This window comes from Miscanthus floridulus, chromosome 2, assembly GCF_019320115.1.
Source record: "Miscanthus floridulus cultivar M001 chromosome 2, ASM1932011v1, whole genome shotgun sequence".
Taxonomy (NCBI): domain Eukaryota; kingdom Viridiplantae; phylum Streptophyta; class Magnoliopsida; order Poales; family Poaceae; genus Miscanthus; species Miscanthus floridulus.
This window is the reverse complement of record NC_089581.1, coordinates 54,212,733-54,228,421: the sequence shown is the minus strand read 5'-3', so window position 1 is coordinate 54,228,421 and position 15,689 is coordinate 54,212,733.

Here is a 15,689-nt window from a genome sequence, read left to right as displayed (position 1 = left end):
TGTTGAGGCCAGTATAATCAACGCACGTTCTCCATTTCCTGGTCTTCTTTTTAACAAGAACGGGATTGGCAAGCCAGTCGAAGTGGAATACCTCTCTGATGAATCCGGCTGCTAGAAGTTTGGCAATCTCTTCGCCCATGGCCCTACGCGTCTCGTCATTGAAGCGGCATAGGCATTGCTTAGCGGGCTTCGAGACTAGGATGAAGCGTAGTGCGTGCTCAGCAATGACCCATGGTATGCCCGGCATGTTAGATGGCTTTCGTGCGAAGACATCATGATTGGCGTGCAGGAAGTCAACGAGCTCACATTCCTATTTGGCTGGGAGCTGGGTCCTGATCCGCACCATCTTGGTTAGGTCGGTGGGGTCAATTCCCACCTCCTTGGTTTCCTCATGTGGGTGGAAGGCCATCAAGGAGGTTGGTTTGTTGCAGTCCAGGACTACTGGGGTCAATGACTCTTCGAGCCACAGGAGCTCAGACGAGTTGATGACCATGGCGGTAAGCTCTAAATGCTTGCGGTCGCACATGAAGGTGTGCGAGAAGGCGCTGCTTATGGTGATGACGCCGTTCGGTCCTGGCATCTTTAGCTTGAGGTAGGTGTAGTTGGGGATTGCCATGAATTTGGTGTAGCATAGTCGCCCCAAGATGGCATGGTAGGACCCTAGGAAGTCCACCACTTCAAAGGTGAGGACCTCCGAGCAAAAGTTGGCTTGGTTGCCAAATGTGACGGGTAGGTCAATCTGCCCGAGTGAGTATGCCTACGCTCCTAGGATCACCCCATGGAAGGGAGAGCCCGCTAGGTGGGGTTCCAACCGGGGGATGCGCATGGCGTCGAGGGTGTCGATGTAGAGGATGTTGAGGCCGCTACCTCCATCCATCAGCACCTTGGTGAGGTGCTTCTTGCGGACGATGGGGTCGACGATGAGCGGGTAGTGTCCTAGTCTCATGACTTGGGAGGTATGGTCCATCTGATTGAAGGTGATCGAATATTCTGACCAGCTAAGGAAGGAGGGGACGGCCGTCTCGGCGGTGCATGCCTCCCTATAGCGCACCTTGTGCTGGCGCTTGGACTAGATGGTGTCGGATCCACCGAAGATCATGATGCATTCCTCAGGGTCAGGGAAGCTGTCTCCATCCTTGCCCGCTGTGCCTCCTTTCTTGGCTACCGCCTCTTTGATGACTCCTTTCAGCCCGTCGACCTATCGTAGGAAACATTTGAGGAGCTCGCAGTCTTTGTAGAGGTGTTTGATGGGGTAGGCATTGTTGGTGCATGGGCTATTCATGAGCTTGTTGAAGTGGTTAGGTAGGCCCTGTTGGGGCTACTTGCCAATGAGATCAGCTATGGTGACCAACGCGGTGTTGTCCAGTCGGCACCGATCCTTTTTGTTCTTCTTGCCCCTCTGTGTGGAGGGGCCCTCGTCTTGGTCTACGTGCTTGGCCTTGCCTTTGTCTTGGCCTTCATTGAAGGCCGCTCCGACCGCCTCCTCACCAGAGGCATGGTTAGTGGTGACGTCGAGCAGGTCATGGGTGGTACGGGGCTTCAGGCAGCCGAGCTTGTGGATCAGGGACTCACCAGTCGTCCTAGAGAGGAATATGCTGATGATGTCCGCATCGATGACATCAGGGAGGGAGTTGCATCATTGGTAGAACCTATGGATGTAATCCTATAGGGACTTGCTGGGCTCCTACTGGTAGCTCTTGAGGTCCCAGGAGTTACCAGGGTGGAGATACGTCCCCCGGAAATTTCCGATGAAGACCCTCTTGAGGTCTGCCCAGTCACGGATGCTGTCATGTGGGAGGAATTCAAGCCACACCCGAATATGTTCCCCCACGTAGATGGGGAGATATTGAATGATGAAAAGGTCATCATCCACCCGTTCGGCTCGGTAGGCGAGCTAGAAATCTTTGAGCCAAATATCGGGGTTCATCTTCCTAGTGTACTTAGTGATGTTGATGGGCGGTCGAAAGCGCTATGGGAATGGCGCTCTCTGGATACGCCAGTCAAAGGCCTATGGTCCTAGGCCCTCAGGGCTAGGACTCTGGTCGTCTAGCCGGTGGCCATGACTGGGGCATGTTTCACCGCTCCCCTCAATGATTCGGCTAGGGCCCTTGTCGCCTGCCCTTATCACCGCTTGATGGACATCATCATCATGCCAGGCCTGATGCTGGTTGCTGATAACGCTATGAGCGTCGTGGTGCAGACCGAGCCATTCGTGTACCGATGGTCGGTGTAGAGCAGGCGCCAGGTCGAACCATGGCCTCCTAAGCCATGCTTGGTGGCTATAGCGGTGAGCGGATGGAGTGATCCGTCTGGTGCATCCCCACTCCCCTAGTGGGGAGAGAGGGCATGTGTCGGAGTCGCGATGTGAAGCTTTTTGCCTATTGAATGGCAGTGGCTTCTACCAGTGCCTGAATGTTCTGGTAGACTGCCCGCTCCTAGGGGTGGATGGGCTCAAAAATGCCGCACAGAAGCAATGCCACAGCGACGATGTTCTGGCTAGCCCGAGCAAACTATGGGGGGTCGTTCCCCTCGTTCATGATGTCGCACTGGACCTAGCGGGCATGACCCTAGGCGTCACCCACTAGGTCATGCACATGGGGCACAACATGCTGCACCGAGTGTGTCGGTGTAGGTAGTGGCTAGTTTTGTCGCCGTCGTCATAGCTCCTTGGCATGCTCTTGTGCAAGCGCGAGGGCCCCTGCATGCAGGTCTAGAGGGGTGTGAGTCTGCATAGAGTTCACAACCACTGGTGGCTACCCTGGAGTGTCTGCCTTAGCGCATTCTTGAGATGGACGATGGCTAGGTGCCACATCACCGATGCTGGAGCCGTCGCTCTCAACCTCATCATCTAGGAGTTCGTGGAAAGTGGTGGAAGCATAGCTTGCCATTTCCATGAATTCGGATGTGAGAGGGGGCTGTGCCAGCGTCCTTCAGAGTCCCTGAGCACACGCGTCCATGTGGGACATGAAGCCATAGGGGAACCAGTCGTATGGTGTTTGCGGTGTAGACAATGTGGCCCCCCGGATAATCGGTGGGAGATAGTAAATAGAGAGTAAATAACAGTATGTACATTACTCACAATGGGGTTTAAGCAGAGAGTTTGCTCAGAATGAAGCGCAGGCACCTCATCGTTGAAGTTATCGTGCATCCTAGAGCCGATGGAGAGCGCCCCTCCGATGGGCACTGAAACAAGTGCCTCCTCATGGAGTGTAGTACGCCGAGCCAGTCACACGACGAAGTCTAGGCTTCCAAAGAGGAAGGCCTAGGACGGATTGAAGATGGGTGGAACCCACATCCCAATAGGTGGGAGTGCGGGAAACTCTAGTGAGCCGAAGCAAGTTGTATTGCTTGAGCCCACCATGGCGAAGATGGCGGAAAAGTGGGCCATCCGATGAACAAAAAGTTTTGAACGTACAATGTCTTCTCCACGGACGGCGCCAACCGTTAGTGCAGAAAGTGACCAACACATAAACATTTGTAGTTTTGCTGTACGTTGTGATCAGAGGTGGCCTAGCACTCAATGACACAGGGTTTATACTAGTTTAGGCAATGTGCCCTACGTCCAGTTTAAGTCGGTCGGTGACTTTATTCCTAAGTCCAGGTGCTCAAAGTTTGTTGTGGGGTTACAAACGGAATAGAGAAAGATGGGGGGTACAAGCGGATCGGTCGGACTTTGGTCTGAAGGGACGAGAGTGATAGGAGCCCCGCTATGTGCTAAGTGTTCGAGCGTGTGCTTGTGGTTTGAAGCTGGTGGTTCTATTGTTGTGTACTAGTAAACTTATCGGTCTCTCTATTGGGAGAGAGCGCATCCCCTTTTATAGATGAAGGGGATGGCCTTACAAGTGAGAGGGAGAGAGTACATATGCTACTAAGTCTTGTTGCCCACGCTATCGATAGAATATTGTCGGCAGTCCTTCGAGGGGTATCTCACGAAGATAGATTAATCGGCAGGGGAGCATGAGATCAAGAATAAGAAAGCAACAGAGACACACAAGTTAGATAGGTTCAGGTTATTAGTATGACGTAATACCCTACTCCTGTGGTCTGTTGGTTTGTATTAGCTATCATATGATATTGCATGTGTTTGGAGGGGGTCCCTGCCCGCCTTATATAGTCCAGGGAGCAGGGTTACAAGTTGGTTAGATCTGAGAGATAACCAGAAAGTAATAACTGATTACATGAATGTTGGGATCATACATATTCTAACAGATCTCATAGTATCTTCAGGATATCTTCTAGATGTCTTGTGGAAGGCGCCGACCAGGATCGTGCCCCGCAAGGCTTTGTCTTGTGGGCTAGGCCACCCCTGAGGGCACAGCCCATGTGGTCTGCCATGGGTATCTAGGGTCGTACCCCCCATAGCTAGTCCCCGAGTGCCTTGTACCCATTGAACAATGCCGTCTTGTGCTTGTCCGAGCAGGTGCGAACAAAGCCGAATAGTCAAACTCACGGTTCGACCACCATGAAGAGTTGCCGAGCAGTAGTGAGCAGTTGCGAGCAGCGAGGACCATAGCCGAGCAGTAAGATCCAAGCATGGCTTGCCATAAGGGTGTAAGGAGCTCAAGTTCAGAATAGAAAATTTCCTCACAGTGGACCAAGTGTGCCCACTTAGAGTCCGACCACGAGAGAAGGAGTCAATCTTCTTCAAGAGGCATGTAGTCTTCGAGAAAAAATCCTGCACATTCACCATGAGGTGAAGTGTGCCCACTTAGTCCCTGAGCCTAACAGTAGATGACTTAGTCATGTGGTGCCAGGGTCAGAAAGTAGAATAATAGTAGAAGACCAGCCGAGCAGGCAATCAGTCCCTGGGTGTGGCCCCAAAAAGAAATAAAGCACATTCACCGCAAGGTGAAGTGTGCCCACTTAGTCCTCGAGCCTAACAGTAGGTGATGCAGTTACATGGTGCTAGGGTCAGAAACAAAGAAACAATTAAAGACTAGCCGAGCAGGCGGCCAGTCCTCGAGCTGTAAGTGGAGATATCGGAGAAATCAAACCGTGGAGAAAAAACCAGAGTAATGGCTGTACAGTGACGGTTACTGAGCCTCAATAAATGGTGAAGAAGTCAGCGATTATTCGGTGAGTTGCTACTAATGGCGGCGATAAATGGGCGACATGGGCTACGGTTGCGCAAAAGCCCAGGTTATGGCCCACCTTGCTGTTGCGAAGGATTTGAAGAGGCGCAAATCATGGGAACAATTTTCCAAAAACCCTTAACTACGAAGAGGTGGGGAAAGTGCTATATAACTGCGCCGCCGCAGCCCAAGTTTCCACCTTTGCCACTTTGCCATTTTGTCTTCCTCTGCAGTCCTCCCATTTCCAACTTCACATTCACACTTGCAGCCGCTGCCAAACCCTAATCAGATCTGAGATATGGCGCCAAAGAAGTAAGGCTGGATAATGAGCCGACTTGGCTCGTTTCGGCTCGACTCATTCTGGCTCATTAAGATAACGAGTTAGCTTGGCTCGGCTCGTTATCCTAATGAGCCAGAAAGCCAGCTCGGCTCGGCTTGTTAAAAGTTTGAGCTGGCTCGTTAAGCTCGCAAGCCAGGTATAAAAAAATACACAAAATATAATATTTGCATTTATCTAAAGTTTGAGAATAATAATAATACCAAAGAAATGCATCTAACAACCTTAAATGATACTTTTTTCCTGGAAGCTTGGCTCGTTTAGCTCGCGAGCAGCTCGCGAGCTGGCTTGAGTTGGCTCGTTATAGCTAACGAGCTAAAATCTTGGCTCGGCTCGGCTCGTTATCATAATGAGCCGAGCTAAGTCGAGCCAGTCATGAGCTGAGCGAGCTAACGAGCTTCAAGTTTTTCGTCTAGCCTTACGAAGAAGGGAGCGGCCAAATCGAAGAAAACAAGCCCCAAGAAGGCGAGTGCTAGCGCTTGACACGACAAAGAGTGGATGCCATCACGAATGGGAGAGGCAGAGCTGAACAGACTGGTGGAAGCTGGCGTTCTCCCTGACCGTGCCACCGCCAGATGACGGCCGGCCCTCGGTGAGTCCTTTTTGATGCCTCATACTGACAAAGCTATGGTATTCGAGGATTATTTCTGGCGCAGGTTGGGATTCCCTGTTCATCCATTCCTGAGGGATCTATTGGAGCTCTAGGTGGTTAGTCTGTGCAACCTCCATCCTAGCACCATTCTTCACATCCCAATCTTCATCCATTTCTGTGAGGCATATCTCAGAATCCTACCCCACTTCAACCTCTTCTGTCACCTGTTCTGGCTAAAGAAGAGAGGCGGCCCTGGTTTCAAGGTGGTCGGCGGGGTGTACCTCTAGTTGCGCATTGGGATGGCGGGTGAGTACCTTATGGTGCCGCAGAACATGTCACTGAAGGGGTGGAACGCCAGGTGGTTCTACATGAGACAGCCACCCAGCAATCCACTATGACACTGACCACATCCTAGAGAACCAGAGGAGTTGGTCGGAGACACCAAGCAGCGATGATATGGAGCAAGTGAGGGAACTCCTCGGCTTAATAAAGGGCGTAAGGACCAATGGCGGATTGGTAGCAGCTAGTTTCATAGTGCGCCGCATTCAGCCCTGTAAGGAGACAGCGCACCCAGGCTTCGAGTTCAAAGGGGAGACTGACGATATCCGAGAGAGGCCAGAGATACTGTTGAGGAACATTGTTGAAGAGCGGACGATAGAGCTATTCGCTCCACTTGCCTCATTCAGCTTGTCAGGGTATACAAAGCCCTTCAACTACAAAAATCTGCCTCCTTAGGTAAATATCATAGCTGTGTGTTTTTGAGAAGCTTTTTTCTTGTGTCATTGTCGAGTAGTATACTAATTCACTCATGCGAAGATCCACTCGTAGGATAGGGCTACGTACTTCTCGGACGCGCCGAGAGGTGATTGGCTGCCAGCGGTGGATGCACGACCACCAGCTCAACCTGAAGAAAATTCTGTCGGTGTTTCTTTGGAGTCTGGGGGTATGGATGTTGGTTGGACGGAGAGTCCTCCCCTGGTGTTAGAGAAAACCTAGGGAAAGAGGGCAGTGACGGACGAGCCGACTCAGAAGAAGAGGAAGACAATGGCTACTGCTCCCCGCAAACCAGGTGGCATCTCGCTTGGCGATGATCAGACCACTTGAATGCGAAGGACCACGGTGTTCGATTGGTTTGACGACGATGAAGATCAGATGGCTCCTCCACCGAGCATGAAGGAGCCTCCGCAAAGCACACGCACGGGGAATCAATCAGGGGAAGGTGGAGAAGTCCCTAAACCGTAGACAAGGGGAGTCCCTGAATAGTGGGCGAGGAAAGTTCTCGGTCAACAAACAATGGGAGTCCCTGTGGGGCAAGCGATGGAAGTCCCTGAGCAATAGGCGGAGGTGAACCCAGAGCAGCAGGCGGAGAGGGCCCTAGAGCGGCAGGCAGAACAAAGGTCGATTGAGGAGGAGCTGAGACCTCCCCCGCAGAGCATGGGAGTTGACCCGATGGCTACGCCTGGGGGCTCGAGTAGGCACCGCCGGTTCAAGAAATTGAACCGGCAGACCAAGCCGTAAGTATCCTTGTATTGAAGTTACTTTGCTATAGTTTCTTAACTTTTTGTGGTGATTGATGAACTGTTTTGATGCAGTGCATGGCGAACGATGGATCCAACCCCACCCGTCCAGACTAAGCAGCAGCCGAAGGCTAGCCTTGGGATGGGGGAGATGCCATTGGACCCCATCCCGGAGTCCCCGAGTGCTTGGCAGGACGCGGGGGAGTCGATCGCTGCCGTTAGCGGACTTGGCGGTGGTGAACAGTTATCGTCAATGGCGAACGAATCGGTGACGACCCCCTCGGCTACGGCGGGCACCACCGGGTCCTCGGGAGTAGAAGCTGCAGCAATCGGCATCGCACCGGGATCTGGAGTGGAAAACTTGCGACACCAAAGGACCAGACAGCACCCCCTAAGGCGTCAGAGGGCATGGTCGGACCCGCCATCCGACCATCGAGCCCCCAGGCAGTGCCTCTAGCGGCAGCAGAAGATGACGAGGTGGAGGAGATTGAGCGTGAAGAACCTTGAGCTCAAGCTGTCTGAATCCTTCGAAAGTGCGGCGACGATATAGTAATTATCGAAGAGGAGGACACCACTAGGGAATTCAGTAGACTGGAGACCTCCCTTACCAGGGTGATGAAGCAGATCAAGGTTAGTACTATGTCTAGAGTGCTCCTCTTTGATGTTAGGAATTGGATTTCGATGTTGTCATTGTACATGCACAGGAGATAACTCGGATTGCTGAGCAGCACCGCTAGATGATAAAGCGAATGGAGCCCCTTGCTGAGGAGAACGAAAAACTCAAAGAGGCGATGAACCTCTTAGAGAGAAATATCCAGAGGGCCTGACGTGAATGAGACCTTGCAGAGTCCAACGCGCGGGACCTATAATACCAGAACGGGGTCCTAACCAAAAAACTGGCGGCTGTGTCTGAGCAGGTGCGGAGCTAATCCGAGCAATTGGCCGTTGTCTTCGGCCAACTGAAGGGTGCCTCCGAGCAATTGGAGAAGAAATTCGAACAACTTAAAAGTGTATCCGAGCAGAAAGCAGTTATGATATATCGATGAATGTACTTTTGCATTGCTGAACAGCCATATTTTTTGTGTTAATTGTTGCACTTGTAGAGCAAGACGCATAACTCGGCCAACTGCACCAGGCCGTCAAACAACTTTGCTAGGAGAAGGCAAAGGAGTCAGAGCGAGCAGACAAACTGGCCAAGGAGCTAAAAGGTGAATACCTCCTGGTCGGAATTACTGTTGAAGTAGCTTCCTTGTATGATGGAACTTTGTAACACTTGCAGGCTACTGTCATAAAACCAAGGCGCAGTTTGATGTACTGGTGCAGGAGGCCAAGACCCAAAGGGAGAACTTCGATGCTGTAGTTGCCACAATTAAGCCAGTGCTTGACTGTGTCGGCCTAGAAATGGCTACTTAGCCCGATGGCAGGCGGCAACGTTCGAACACCATCATCTAGAGGTGCAAAGCAGCGTGGGAGAAGTTCAAGAGCTTCAACCACGATGCCATTGTGTCTGTCGCTACTCATGTCCTCACGGTGGTTCGGTCCCATTACCCAACTATCGACTTTCAGTCGATAGGGGGCGGGTTCACCGAAGGACTGAGCGATGCAAAGACCCAGCAGCTAGAGGATGAGGTGGAGGACATGGCGAAGAAGCTGGCCGATGATATAGACTTGTTTGGTGAGACGGACGACGAAAATGGTGCGTGGTGACCTGCTCGAAGATTATCATCTGTAACATCTGGACGGTGTAGTTAGAACGCGTGAAAGCACAAAAAACACTTATGTATATGATAAATGTTATAAGGTGCATGTGTATTCGGTTAAATTGTATTTCAGCGAAAAAATCTTCGTAGTTTTGAACATGATGTATTTATAAGGAGTGTAAGTGGAGTCCGAGCAGTTAGTTCGCCCCTAACCCCTATGGCCTCAGCTAGCCCATAGTCCATAACATCGAGTGCGGAGCCCGTGCACATGTAGGAGGGACAGTTGTGACCAAGGAACCACAGCCGACCACCCATAACGTAGAGCGTGGAGCCTGTAGCACATGTAGGGAGAGATCAGAGACTGGGTCTTGTCCAAACAGAATAGGGTGGGACATGTTCTGCTCGGCGGTTATCGAAATAACTTGGAGATATAGGTAGTATAAGCGGCATCCGAGCAATTAGTTCTATACTAAACTCTCGGCCTTGGCTAGCCCGGAGTCCATAACGTCTAGCGCGGAGCCTGTGGACGTGTAGGAGGAATGGGCATGACCAAGGGACCACAACTGACCACCCATAACGCAGAGCGCGGAGCCCGTGGCACGTGTAAGGAGAGATCGAAGACTGGGTCTTCTCCAAAGAGAACAGAAAAGAAAGTATGCTGCTCGCCGATCGGTGAAATCTCTTTGTAGATTTGGAGTAAAGTGTTTGGCATTTTTGGAGAGAACGTGTGGCGAAATGCATTGGCGAGTTGGAGGAAACGTATTCGGTGCTTTGGAGGAAATGTGTTCAGCAATTTGGAGAAAATGTGTTCGGCGATTTTGGCGAAAACTTATTCGGCAATTTTTGGCGATAATGCGTCGGCGTTTTGGAGAAATCGTTCGGCGATTTAGGAGAAAATGGTTCAGCGATAACGTTGGAGATTTGGAGGAACGTGGTCGGCATAGTTATGGCAATTTCGTATTGGAGTTCATTATGAAGTAGCATAGGGCTCGGTGACCGTGAGTGGATGTTAAACCACAATAGAGACAAAATGGAGACAAGTTATGGAGACCAAAACTTTATTCAACGTAAAAGTGGAGAGTACATATCTAGAGCATTTCAAGGATAGAAACGTATAAGGTGTTCGATGTGCCACGAGTTGGGAACATCGATTCCTTCTAAGTCACTTAGGCAATAAGACCCTAGTCCGGTAACCTCTTTGACGATGTAAGGCCCTTCCCAAGGGGAAGAGAGCTTGTGCATCCCTTCAGTTTTTTGTTTTCTACAGAGAACAAGATCGCTGACAGCAAATGAATGACCTTTGACGTTTTGGTTGAAGTACCTCCGCAAGCCTTCCAGATATTTAGCTGTGTGGACGTAGGTGATTAGGCGTTCTTCTTTGACCCTATCCACATCCTCTGTTCTAACAGCTGCGGCCTGCTCTTCATCATAGTTTTCCACCCTAGGTGCTCGGAAGGCAATGTCCACTGGTAGTATGGCTTCTAAGCCATAGACCAAGAAGTATGGAGTCACGTCGGTACTATGACTAGCTTAAGTATGCAGTCCCCAGACTATAGCTGGTAGCTCCTTGAGCCATCTGCTCGGGTGCTTTTCTTCTTTCTAATATAGTCACCTTTTGAGGGCATCAAGGATCATGTCGTTCGCCCATTCAACCTAGCCATTTGCTCTAGGATGGGCAATGGAGACATATTTGATGGAGATGCAATAGTCTTCGCAAAAGTCCCAGAAGTGATAGCCAGTAAATGTAGTTCCGAGGTCGATGATGATGCTATTCGAGAGACCAAATCTGTGGATGATATCTTTGAAGAGCTCGACTCCTTTCTTTGCAGTAGCCGAGATGAGCGGTTTATATTCAATCCACTTGGAGAACTTGTCGATGGCGACATATACATACCGCAAACCACCTGGTGCTGGCTTGAAAGGCCCAATCATATTCAGTCCCCAGCATGCGAAGGGCCAAGAAGCTGGGATGGTTTGTAGCTCTTGCGTCGGCACGTGTATTTGCTTGGCAAAAAATTGCCATCCTTCACAATGTTGGACGAGGTCTTCTGCATCAGAGATGGCTGTGGGCCAATGGAAACCAGCTTGGAAAGCCTTGTCAGCTAGTGTTCTCGAGTCCGCGTGGTTGCCGCAGGAACCAGAGTAAATTTTGAGAAGTAGCTTTACTCCCTCCTCTTGGGTAATGCATTTCTGCAGTATCCCTTCCTTAGCACTTTTTCTCATCAATTTGCCATCCACCAGCATGTAATGCTTGCTTCGATGAATTAGGCATTCGGTTTTAGTCTGGTCGATGGGTACCTCGGTGCTGGTGAGGTACTTGATGAATTGCTCCCTCCAATCGGCGACCGGCGAAAGTACTGTAAGTACCAGCTGCTCGGCGGTGGGAACTTCCTGAACTTCCTTATCTTCTTTGATGGATGGCACCAGGAGATCCTAAACGAAGACCCCCGGCGGGATCACAATGCGAGAAGAGCCCAACTTGGATAAGTGGTCAGCGAGCTAATTTTGGTCACGTACCACGTGGTGGTACTCGATGCCGTAGAATTTTCCTTCAAGCTTCCCGATTTCGGCGCAATATGCATCCATCTTCTCACTAGAGCAAGACCAGTCTTTGTTGAGCTAGTTAATGACCAGTGTGGAATCCCCATACACCATGAGGTGTTTGATGCCGAGCTCGATGGCTATATGGAGTCCGTGGAGACATGCTTCATATTCGGCGGCGTTGTTGGAGGCCGGAAAGTGTATCCGGAGAACGTATCAGAGCTTATCCTTGGTCGGCTTAATGAACAGAATGCCCGCACTAGCACTGTTGATGTTAAGGGCACCATCAAAGTACATCACCCAGTGCTTGGGGCAAGTGGCAGCGATAGGCTCTTGGATCTCGATCCACTCAGCGATGAAATCAGCTAGCGCCTGTGACTTGATGGTAGGCCTGCTTCTGAATTTGATGGAGTAAGTGCCAAGCTCAATAGCCCAGTTGATGATGCGGCCGTTGGCCTCCTTGTTGCGGAGAATGTCCCCAGAGGGAACTCAGTGACCACGGCGATCTTGTAGTAGTCGAAGTAGTGTCGGAGCTTGCACGACGTAATCAGAATTAAGTATAACAGCTTTTGTACCTAAGGATAACGAGTTTTGGGCTCATTAAGTACCTTGCTTATGAAGTATACCGGGCGTTGCACCTTATAGGCGTGCCCGACTTCCTCGCGTTTGACGACAATAGCTGTGCTGACGACGCAAGAAGTGGCGGCGATGTAGATCAGCAAAGTTTCATCTGGTCATGGCGCTGTCATGATCAGAGGCTTTGTTAGGAACAACTTGAGCTGCTCGAAAGCTGTGTCTACCTCCTTCGACCAGGAAAAGCGCTTAGAGGCCTTGAGGAGCTTGAAGAAAGGTAGCCCTTTTTCACCGAGGCGTGATATGAAGCAGCTTAAGGCAGCTATGCAGCCTATAAGCTTCTGTATATCCTTAACACATGTCGGCCATTTCATGTTGGTGATGGCGGAGACCTTGTTAGGGTTAGGTTCGATGCCTCGAGCACTAACAATGTAGCCCAGCAATATACCGGATGGAACTCCAAAGATGCACTTTGAAGGGTTCAACTTCCATCAGTACTTGTTCAAGTTGGCGAAAGTTTCCTCAAGGTCAGCAATAAGATTGTCAGCGGCCTTGGTCTTGATGACCACATCATCGATGTAGGCTTCGATATTGCGGCCGATCTATTGGTCGAGGCACATCTGGATGGCCCTTTGATAGGTTGCTCCGGTGTTCTTGAGTCCGAAGGACATAGTTGTGTAGCAGTAAGCGCCAAAAGGCGTGATGAATGACGTCTTGATCCGATCTTCTTCCTTTAGGGAAATCTGGTGATAGCTAGAGTAACAATCAAGGAATGAGAGCAGTTCATAGCCAGCAGTGGAGTCTACAACCTCGTCTATCCAAGGCAGGCCGAAGGGGTCTTTAGGGTAGTGTTTGTTAAGATTAGTATAATCAACACACATTCTCCATTCTTTATTCTTTTTTGAACAAGAACAAGGTTTGCTAACCAATCTAGATGATACACTTCTTTTATGAATCCGGCAGCTAAGAGCCATTTTATTTCTACCCTAATAGCCTCCTTCTTGTCTGGGGTGAATCGGTGGAGTTTCTACTTGATCGGTTTGGCAGTCGGCGAGACATTCAAGGAGTGCTCGATCTTCTCCCGTGGTACCCCCGGCATGTCTGTAGGTTTCCAAGCAAACACATTGGTGTTGGCACATAGGAAGGAGACGAGCGTGCTTTCCTATTTGGTGTCAAGGTGAGCCCCAATCTTCATGGTCTTGGAGGGGTCGTCAAGGCCGAGGCTGACCTTCTTGACTTCCTTTGACTTGGCGGAGGCGCGAGGAGGCTCCAGCTCTGGAATCTCCATGTCTTTGGTAGGCACCGTCTTGGCTTCGGTGACCACGCTAGCCATCTGGATGGAGTGGTCGGTAGCTTCGACGAGGGTGAGACTCTCTATCTCACAGGCGTAGGCGATGGAGAGGTTGGCCCATAGGGCCAAGACTCCAGCAGGTGAAGGCATCTTCAGCACTAGATAGGCATAGTGTGGCATGACCATGAATTTGGCCAGAGCTGGTCGACCAAGTATGGCGTGGTAGGCGGTGTCGAAGTCGGCGATGTAGAAGTTGATGTGTTCGATGCGGTAGTTGCTTGCCGTGCCGAACTATACTAGTAGGGTAATCTCTCCAAGCGGTTTGGAGGCCCTACCAGGTACCACACCCCAAAAGGAGGAGTCAGAGGGTGTGAGATCTGACAAACCGAGGCCCAGCTCTTTTAGGGCTCCGGTGAAGAGGAGATTTAGAGTGCTCCCACCATCGACGAGCACTTTTCTGAAGAGCACCTTCTATATGGTTGCATCAAGGACGAGGGGAAAACACCCTATGTAGGGAATATACACCCACTGGTCAGCCCTGCTGAAGGTGATTGGGACCTCGGACCATGGGCGATAGCTAGGGTTGGCGGTGGCGTCTTCCGTAGTGATAGAGAGCACCCACCGTGCGGTGAGCTTCCATTCTCTTCTGCTCTCAGTGGAGGTGAGGTCCCCGAAGATGGTGGCAACCACCTTGTCGTGGTCCTAGAAGGCATTGTTGTTGCCCCCGGGTGGTCGGCGACCTCTAGCTCCATCGTTGGCGTCGTCGTCTAGCTTCTTGTCCTAGAACTCCTTAGCCAAACAGAGGTAGTTCTTCATCTTGTGTTTGGTGTTCTTGTGAAGAGGGCATGGGCCGTCGAGGATCTTTTGGTACTATTTGTCATAGTTGCGCTTGGTGCGAGTTTGACTAACGGTGGTGATGATGTGGTCTGGCCGGCGGCAGCGATTTTGGCCAGGCCTGGGTCCTTCTGTTCGATCACGGTCGCTGTCGTGATGGTAGCTACGATCGTCGGGGTGTCGGTCGCTGTGGTGTTGGTCATCGGGGCGGTCGTCATAGCAGCGAGATGGGCAATGAGTGCCCACATCCTCGTTGAAGCACACCTCGGCTTCCTCGGCGTCGGTGTACTGGTTGGCCATAGTGATCATCTCGCCAATGCCGGTGGGCAGCTTGCAGTTGAATTTGGAGCGAAGCTCACGATGGTGGAGTCCTCAGATGAAGGCGGCGATGTTGGGAATAGAATTCCTCATCTTGAAGAAACATCGAATGTAGCTGCGAAGGAGCTCGGACGGCTTCTGGTTGATGCGGTTGAGATCATGCTTGGTGCTGGGTCGAGTACACGTGGCTATATAGTTGTCGGTGAAGACTTTCTTTAGCTCTTCCTAGGATCCGATGGAGTCCGGCGCAAGGCTGGTAAACCAGCTCATGGCGGGTGGCGTGAGCATGACGGGGAGATAATTTGCCATGACACTGGTGTCTCCTCTGGCAGCGCGGGCAGCAGTGGCATAAGCCTGCAGCCACTGTGTCGGGTTCATCCTTCCTTCGTAGGGCTCGACCCCAGTGATCTTAAAACCACTAGGCCACCGAAGTGTTTGGAGCACCCTTGTGAAAGCTAGAGGCCCCTTAGGGTTGTCGACACCATCGTCTATAGCGTTGCCATCAGCGATAGGCTCGAGGGCTGAGTCCGGGTTGCCGTACTCCTGCTCATACTCCTAGCGGCGACATACTTCGTCTTCATGGCGACCGAAGCGATGTTGCTCGATACGCCGTCGCGCATCCTAGAGGTTGCTGAGGTGCACTTGAGCGTCCTGTTCGACCTCCTGGTCATGTTGGCGATGGTGTTCGGTGCGGTGGCCCCTGGCTCCCCCCTAGAGAGGTAGCGACTGGTCGGCGAAACGGCTTTGATTGGGGTGGCGATTAGATCTCGGCGTAGCTGATCAGCGAATTGTGCTCGTAGAGCATGAAGGTCTCTGATCCTCGCGAATCTCATTAACCTGATAGTGTGCCACTTTAAGCATGGCGGTGACCTTGGCGAGGTTGGGCATCTGCGGGAGGAAAGCGAGCTCATTGG